A 9,035-nucleotide genomic window follows, 5' to 3' on the forward strand; every position below is an offset into this window, starting at 1 on the left:
CCCCACTTAGGGCACGAACGGGCCCTCAGAAGGGGCCTCATTTTACTGAGGGCGTGGAGGCCCCGGGGGCCCTTTCCCCACCCTACGCCCCGCACACGGAGCCCGGGAGGCGACGGCGGGGGTTCCCCAGTTCCCAGAGCTGGCGCCCGGGACTCCCTGCCCGCCAGCTGGCCCTCCTCGCCGGGCCTTCGCTCTTTCTCTTCCTGTTGGCTGGAGTGCGGACGCAGCCGGGCTCGGTGCCCGCCGCCAGGCCGGCTAGTCCCGGCTCTGTGCCCGGAGACGAATGGGAAGACTCCAGGGCGGGAGGCTCTAGTCGGTCCACGGGTGCTGGTCAAGCGATTCTAAGAGCGACTCCTACCCTGATCCATGAATATTCCTCCCCCCTGCCCCTGCTTTTCAGAGTTCCCCATCGCCTCTGGGAGGCTCCTGAGCTTCCTTTCTAGACTTAGAACTTGATTATCTGGCATAACTCATTCATTCATTCACTGAGTACCCTCTGGGCTTCAAGTCTGGAGAGAGAGAAAGGCCCAGGGAATCCATTCCTTTGCCCCAGGTATCAGAAAACCATTCCATAACGATTCCATACTCCAAAGAAATGTCAGTTTCCAGAGGAAAAGAAGAGGGTTCCAGTTCCAGACCTATCCTCCTGGGGGACCACCTAGAGGTCATGCGGACAGTCTGGACAGCTCTTTCCAGCTGAGGCATAAGGGATGAAAATGGGAGACAATCCCCGAGGAGGCCTGAGCTGATCAAGGGGCCCATGGCCAAAACAGGCCATGGCCAGGACATTAGTCTTCTCAAGGAGCGAGTGCTGGCAGCTATTAGAATGGAATGGGCTTGTGGAGGAAATGGATGGGATATAGTGGCTGAGGAGAAGAGAAGGGCTGGATAGGGCCAGAAGAGCTGCCATGTTGCTCAGGTGGGAGGACCCTAGGTTGGGGAAGATGGGTGGGAAGAAGGGTCCAGACCTTCTGGGTTACAGGGCTGTGGGGATGGCGGGGGAGGGGTTGTCTAATGACACCTCCAGGGATGCAGAGCCCTGGCCAAGATGGGAATCTGAAACTCTGTGTGTGTGTGTGTGTGTGTGTGTGTGTGGCAGGGGTGTGTCTGAGCTGGAAAGAATACTATTGATACAATGATTTTTCCCACACATGGTGGGACGGGGATGCGTGCTACCCTACATTCCATAAAGAAGACCTAGTTTGAAAACTGCTTAATGTCTAAGTTCCCAACTCTGATGCCTGTCCCTTACCCCACTGGGGTTGGCTCTGTCCACCAAGATGGACCCTTCAGGTCACACTGGACCATCATTTAGGAAAGAAATCTTATGCCTTACTGCCTACAACCAATTTTTTGTACACACTGTTCCCTGGGCCTAAATGTCATTTCCCACCCACTCCCAAATCTCTACCTGTCTTGGTTGTGTCCATTCAAATGCTACTCCTCCCTGATGTCCAGCTGTGAATCCATGGGACTTCCTTGAGCTAAAGGACTCTATTCATTAGTGTGTTCTGTGTCCTAGTCCCCACCCCCACCCCATGGCTTAGTTGGGCTTGAGCTGAAGAAAGCGTGAGCAAGATGAGTTTCAGGTGACTTTTGCTCACCTGGAATCAAGTTTCCTCTCTGGCTCCTCCCTCCAGGTCCACAGTGGCCAGCTGAGCCTCTCCCTCTTTGTCAACAATAGGACCGGCTGGTGCCAGGGACCACTGGAAGGAGGGCAATGAGGGCCACCACTTGGAGATTACTAGGTCCAGCCACCAGACCTTTGCTCCCACACCCTGAGGTTCACCTTGGAAAATGGAAAAGAAGAATAATGGCCATCATTGACAGAGCTGCCCCAGTGACAGGTCCTGTGCTGGGTACTGGATCTGGGCAACCTGATCAGACCTTAAGACCCTTCACAGTGAAGGCCACTATTAGTGCCACTTTTGGTGATGAGTAAACTGAGTCTCAAATCCACTTGCCCAAGAAGACACAGCTAGTAAATAGCAAAAGTGAGATTCAAACCAAGGTCTGCCAGGCTCCAAAGTCCATGTTTTACATCAGGGGTTCTCAGTCTCAGTGATGCTAACCTTTGGGTCAGATCATTCTTTGCTGTGGGGGCTGTTCTCTGCACTGGAGGATGTTTAGCAGCATCCCTGGCCTCTACCCACTAAAAATGTCTCCAAAAAAGGGAACCCTCCTACACTGTTGGTGGAAATGTAAATTGGTGCAGCCACTATGGAAAACAGTATGGAGGTTCCTCAAAAAAAAAAAAAAAAAAAAGCTAAACTAAAAATGAAATAAAGTTGCTATATGAGCAAGCAATCCCACTCCTGGGCATATACCCAGATAAAACTATAATGTGAAAAGACACACGCATCCCTATGTTCAGAGCAGTACTATTCAAAATAGCCAAGACATGGAAACAACCTGTCAGTCAACAGATGAAGGGACAAAGAAGATGTGGTACTTATGGAATATCATTGCTGCTTAGTTGCTAAGTCATGTCCAACTCTTTTGCGACCCCAAGGACTGTAGCCAGCCCAGCTCTTCTGTCCATGGGATTTCCCAGGCAAGAATACTGGAGTGGGTTACCATTTCCTTCTCCAGGGAAACTTCCCGACCCAGGGATCGAACCCACGTGTCTTGCACTGGCAGGCAGGTTCTTTATCACTGAGCCACCAGGGAAACCCACATATGGAGTACTACTCAGCCATAAAAAAAAATGAAATAATACCACAGCAGCAACATGGAGATGGACCTAGAGATTATCACACTAAGTGAAGCGAGTCAGAAAGAGAAAAATAAATACCATATGATACCATTTACACAAGGAAATCTAAAATATGGCAAAAAATGAACCTATCTACAAAAGAGAAACAGATTCACAGACATAGAGAACAGATTTGTGGTTGCTGAGGGGGAAGGGAGATGAGGGAAGGATGGATTGGGAGTTTGGGATTAGCAGGTGCAAAGTATTATATACAGGATGGATAAACAACAAGGTATATAGCACAGGGACCTATATTCAATGTCCTGTGATAAACCATGATGGAAAAGAATATGAAAAAGAATATACATACATACATGTGTATATATATATTTTATATATATATAAACTGAGTCACTTCGCTGCACAGCAGAAATTAACACAACATTGTAAATCAACTATCCTTCAATAAAATAACATAAAAAAAAATGTCTCCAGATACAGTCAAATGACCCCTAGGGGGCAAAACCACCCTTTGTTGAGAACCACTACTTTAGAGCAGGGTTAGCGTTATAGGAACAAGGATTTATAAAGTAGACATCAGGAAGCACTTTCCTTGCCCTCAGGATTATGCAGACTCAGGAACTCAGGGGCTGCAAGCATACACTGGCCTCAGCCAACCTTTCTCCCCTGGAGATGCCAAGGGAAGGCAAGATGTCCTCAGAGAAGGTGGAGGGGCTAAGGCTGTGCAGGTCACACTGTGGTCAAAGCAGAGACGGGATGCAGGTGGGCTCCCATCTAGAGACAGGCGCTGGGATCTAGGACACAGGGAATCCAGGCCAAGCTGGGCTGGAGTGGCTCTGCATGTTGGAGTTGCCCTCTGGTGCCACACTGGATGTGCAAGGGCACGGTCCAGATGATCTTGCTTTTATGCCCCCACAACTGAATGGTACTGACCTTAGTAGGACCTGCTGAGGCTTGGGAGCAAGCCTGGGCTGTGTCACATGCTAACTGTATGACTCTGAGCAGGTGACCACACCTCTCTGATCCTAAGTTCTCACCTGTGAAATGGGCTGATGACAAACCACTACTTTGGAGGCTAAGTGTTGTGTGAGATGATGTGCGTGGAGCCTCAGCCAGGGTGGACACCTGGTGAGGCTCAGCTCACCTTGGCCATGGCACAGGTAAGGTCAATTTGCCAAGTCACAGGCTGTCAGCCTTGGAAGAGTCCTCGATAGCCTGTCATGACATGGGGCATAAATCCCTAAGCTTGGCTGGGTCCACAGCAGCCACCCAGAAGTGGTACTTTCCCTTCTTCCCTCTCCAGGTTTGCAGCCAAGGAAACGGGCCCATCAGAGGCAGCACTGAGCAGCCAGCCACCAGACTCCCACCCCCAGCATCCACTCTGTCCCCATGAAGGCTCCCGGAGGGTCAGACCAGAGGAGGGGCAGCCTGACCCCTGCAACCACTACGCCACAGAGGCCACGAACCCTGGAGGCCCGCAGACCCCTCCACAGGAAGTCCAGGACTCAACCAAGCAACGTGGAAAGGACCTGGACATCCCTCAATCTCTGGGGGCGGACTGTCCACCTGAGCCGGCAGGAAGGGGTCCCTCACTTGAGCCCTGCCAAGAGTTGGTCCTTGATTTAGCCTGTTACTGCTTCTCTATCACCATCCCTCTCCCTGAGGCTTTGGCTGCCAGCACCACCCCCATCACACCCAGAGCACTAGGCTGGCCAAGGGAGAGTGGGGCTCATGTTTCAGGGTTAAAAAGGCCAGGCTAGCAGAGATGGTGCTCCTCCGCAACTCCTAGGGATGGCAGAACCTGGATGGATCCTGCTGGGTCTAGCGCAAGCGAGAAGGGCACTTGGAACATAGTCCAACATGTAGCAGTGCCTCAGGTCACTGAAATGATCGTGGGCCTGGATTTCTGCCTCAGACACTGGGTAGTAAGGGCAGAGGCTTTGAGGGTAGTACCAAACGGCAGGAAGTGCCAGATTAGGGGCCTGGAGAGGCCAAGTTTACACCCTATGTCTTAACTGTGCCTCAGCTTTCTCAACTGTGGAATGGGCACGATAACAGTAATACTGGCCTGGTAGGTGGCTGAGAAGATGGACAAGATCAAGCTTGTGGGGTACTCTGGGAGCAGAGCTCAATCCATACTGGTGTTAACTGGGAAAGAGTTAGTGAGGCCAGCTAATGGTTCACAGCTCCTGTCCTCAATACATCAGTGTTTGGGTGGAACTTCAGAAATACTTGGAGTAGACAAGGGGAAGGTGCTTTCTGGGAGTTCAGGGCACAGAGCTTTCCTAGGGTTCTTACAGGGTAAGGAGCCCCTGGGCTACCCCGGTCCTGCTCTGACCACCGCACAACCCCTGCTCTTCTGGGTCTTCTCTTCCGCCTCCTCTACCCCTCTGCCCACCAAAGGGGCATGGGTGGGTGTTGTTGTCAGGGGCAGTCACAAAGTAATAGATATTCCCTGGCAAGGAGACCCAGAGGAACTCCCAGTTTCCAGCACCACCCCTACCTCTCACCCGCACACAGCAGTACTCCCGGCTGCTAAGATCTGCCAGGTCTCACTGTAGGCTCTGACACTTGAGGAGTCGGGGGTGGTAGGGGGCTCCGTCACCCACAGGGCGTGAAGGGCCGCGGGCTCCATCAGCTCCCTGGCTTGCTCACCTGCCTCAGTCTCCCTCCGCAGCGGGCAGCTCACCAAGCCCGGTTTGGCGGTTGGGAAACAGGGACCGCGGGTAGGAGCGGCCCTAAGCTGACAAGGTGCAGAGCGACCACCAGGCACACCCCGACCCCACCCCAACAGTTTCGCCCGCAGCAGCGGCCGCCGCGCACACGCCCCCGCAGATGTGTCTACCGCGCACCGGGCCCCGCCCCGCCGGGCCCCCAGGAGGCCTTTCTCAGCCGCGGGCAGAGGTGTCCGCCCCGTCACGTGACTCAGGCCCGGCTATAAGAGACCCGGCTCTATTCCCGGATCGGGCCGGCGCCTGGAGGCTGGAGTGGCGCCGCCTTCTGGGCCGCGGCGGCGCCCTCTCGCCCTTAGCTGCTGGCGCGGTCCCGGAGTCAGAGGCTCGGGCACGCCCATTTCATGGATGGCGTAACCGAGAGCCTGGGCGAGAGTGTTGTCCAAGGCACCTGAACCAGCGCCCTGGCTGGGAGGACAGAGGGCTGGATGGGGGATGCCAAACAGGGACGGAGAGTCACAGAAACCTAGAAGAGAAATGAATGACACACATTGGCTGTTCTGATGAAAAATAGAGCACGTCAAGGAAAACAAAGACAAGTTTACAGAGATAAGTAGAAATCTGTCGTTATTGCACTGATAATTTCATCTCCTCAGACAGACCTACAGTCCACACTGTCATTGCATCTTAAAAATTGTCTTACTGGAAAGCACAATCAGGGCAGGCTTCCTTGAGAAGGTGGCTGTGTGTTGGTGGCAGAGCAGTCTGGGGCTCAAGACCCCTTGTTCATTTTACCTTGGTACCAGGATGAGGGATCCCAGGCTCCTGACCAAGCTTCACCCAGGGATTGCCAACAACGCTTGGCAAGGCTGTAAGCAGGGGCAATGAGCAGTGCCTGGAGAGAAGTGGTTAGGCCAGTTGGACCAGCAGAGCCTGAGCAAGGTGCCTGCACAGCCAGCACCTTCCATTCTGACTCCTCCAGGAATCTGAGAGGCACTGAGGTGCCAGGACAGCCCTGCCAACTCACTGCCCCGACCCCCCACCCCCCCACTCCTCCTCAAGGCCACTGCTCAGGTTGTGCTTTGCTCTTAAAATGCCATTCCATTAAGCTCTTAACCATCTAACAAGACCCCATGCAAGAGGTCCTCCTCTAGATTCCTGTCTCTAACTGAGGAGGGCCTCTGCTTCCTATGAGCTCTGCCCTCACCTCCATCCCACTACTGGCACGGTCCAGGGTCTTTCCTGGGGCACTGACCACATGTACAGAGGCTCCACAGTAGGAAGAACTCACATGCTGCTTCCACACTAACTGGCTGTATGACCTTGAGCAAGTGTCAGCCATCTCTGAGCCTCAGTTTCCTCATTTGTAAAATCCGGAGCCCATGAGGCTGCTCTGAGGATGGATTGAAATGTTGGTTGCAGAGGGTCTAGACCTGTGCCCAGCACTGGACCCAGACAGCTGAGCTGTTCACGTCTGTCTCCCTAGGCTCTGAGCTCCCTAGGCACACATATGCATCCTTGTCAATGTCCAGCAGCCTGCAGTGGAAAGAGACAGGTTGGCAAGGAGGAGCTTCCCCAGGGAGCTAAGTCTCACCTTTAGGCTACTTGCCCACCCTACCACTTTCACATGCCTTGGCCTTGCCTCTGCCTGTAGCCTTCTGTAGGCACAGGCTGAGGCCATCTTGGCCACAGTGGCTAGGCAGGTGGCCAGGCTATTAGGCAGGCCTTGGACAGCAGGATGGTGAGCCATTGGGGCTAGAAACACAGCCGGTTCCCAGGCCAGCCCCTCAGGGTCTGTGGGCACCAGGCGGTCATCCCGTGGCAATAGAAGGAGGAGTTCCAAAAGAAGGCTGAAATTTCCGGATGGGGGTGACATTTGGGTCAAAGGCTGGGATATATAATTTAAACCCTCAGGTTCAGACCATGTGGGACCCTTTACACCCTCACTCTAGACAGGAAGACGGGGACATGAAGACTCAGGCTAGCTGTATGCAGGTGCACCAAGTTGCCCCAGGTGGGCACTGGAACGGGGGCCTCGGATCACAGGGAGATCTGAGGACCCTGCTTGGGAGCCTTGCAAAGAAGATGAACTAGACTTTCAACTTCAGGAGGAAGATCTGGTGGCTTCAGACGCAGGGGCGTCTGGTAGTTAAACCTGGGCCACAGGTTTCTGGGTTCCCCTCCGAGCTCAGCCTTCTCTGCTTGTGTTACAGCTGGGCAGGTGGCTCAGCGTCTCTGAAACATGATGAGGATGTTAAGAGCTCCAGCTCTCAGTGGCCGTGAGGGTTAACTGACCCAGTGAGGGTAAGGAGGAGGCCACAGGCTTCCCTGTCCCATCTCTCCCCACTCCTCAGGTCCACAGGAGGACCTGCTGGGAGTGTGGACAGGTTCCCACAGTCCTACCGTTCTGTCCTGATACTTTCCTCTCTTTATCCCTTGGCCAGGAGCCTCACTCAGGCACCATGGCGAGTCCCCTGATTGCTGTCTAATTGCCTCCTCCTAGATAGACTAACCCACTCCAGTACTCTTGCCTGGAAAATCCCATGGATGGAGGAGCCTGGTAGGCTGCAGTCCATGGGGTCGCTAAGAGTCGGACACGACTGAGCGACTTCACTTTCACTTTTCACTTTCATGCATTGGAGGAGGAAATGGCAACCCACTCCAGTGTTCTTGCCTGGAGAATCCCAGGGACGGGGGAGCCTGGTGGGCTGCCGTCTATGGGGTCGCACAGAGTCGGACATGACTGAAGCGACTTAGCAGCAGCAGCAGCAGATAGACTAAGCATTCTGAGCCCATCCCACAGATGAGAAAACTGAGGCTCTGGGGCATCCCTGGCCAAGGCCACACAAGGCCAGGGTTGTTGGAAGAGACGGAGGCAGCAGTCCAAGGCCTTGCCTGTCCATATGTCCTATGAAAAGATTCCTGCCCCTTCCCTAGACAAAGGCTGGATGCTGTGGTGGGAGACAGCTCTGCTGCCCCCCAGTTGGTTCTGAGAGGGGCAGATTCAGGACAGTTTCTCACGAAACTGGAACAAGGGCAGCTGTTTTGTCTGGCCTGGCTGAGCCCAGATGGCAACCGGGACTTTGGCCAGTATTCCCACCAGAGGAAGGGATGGAGTTCAGCATGATTTGGGGGGCTGGGCACCTGTTTTTCTCTGCCTGGCCCAGATGCCAGATGTGAGAGGCCACATTCTTGGGTGACTGCCCTTCAGGGTTCCCTCTTCCCTTCCATGTGCCTGTGGGGTTCCAGTCCATGGTGCAGCCCAGGCCCCTGAGCCTGAGCCTCCTGAAAAGGGCCTATCCTTATAGATGGTTTTAGAAGGCAGTGGCTGAGCTCAGGAGGCCTAAGTCTGAGACCAGGAGTCTCCTGGCCACTGGGGGCTGGTTTCTTGCAGTGTGACCTTGGGCAAGTCATCTCCCCTCTCTGGTTTCATCTTCCTTATCTCTCATTGGGGTTGTTAATACCCCTCAGAGGCTCAGGGAATGTAGACAGAGGAGGTCTAGCACAGGGCTTAGGTCAGAGTGAGCTCCCAATAGATTACTACTATTTTTGTTATATGATTTAATATTAACAGGATGTGTTTAGGGATGGGAGGGGAAGCTTACACGGCCTGAAGTCCTCTGCATAAAACCTAAGGCTCTGGGACT

The sequence above is a fragment of the Bison bison genome, unplaced genomic scaffold, assembly GCF_000754665.1.
Source record: "Bison bison bison isolate TAMUID 2011002044 unplaced genomic scaffold, Bison_UMD1.0 scf7180017864304, whole genome shotgun sequence".
Classification (NCBI taxonomy): Eukaryota; Metazoa; Chordata; class Mammalia; order Artiodactyla; family Bovidae; genus Bison; species Bison bison.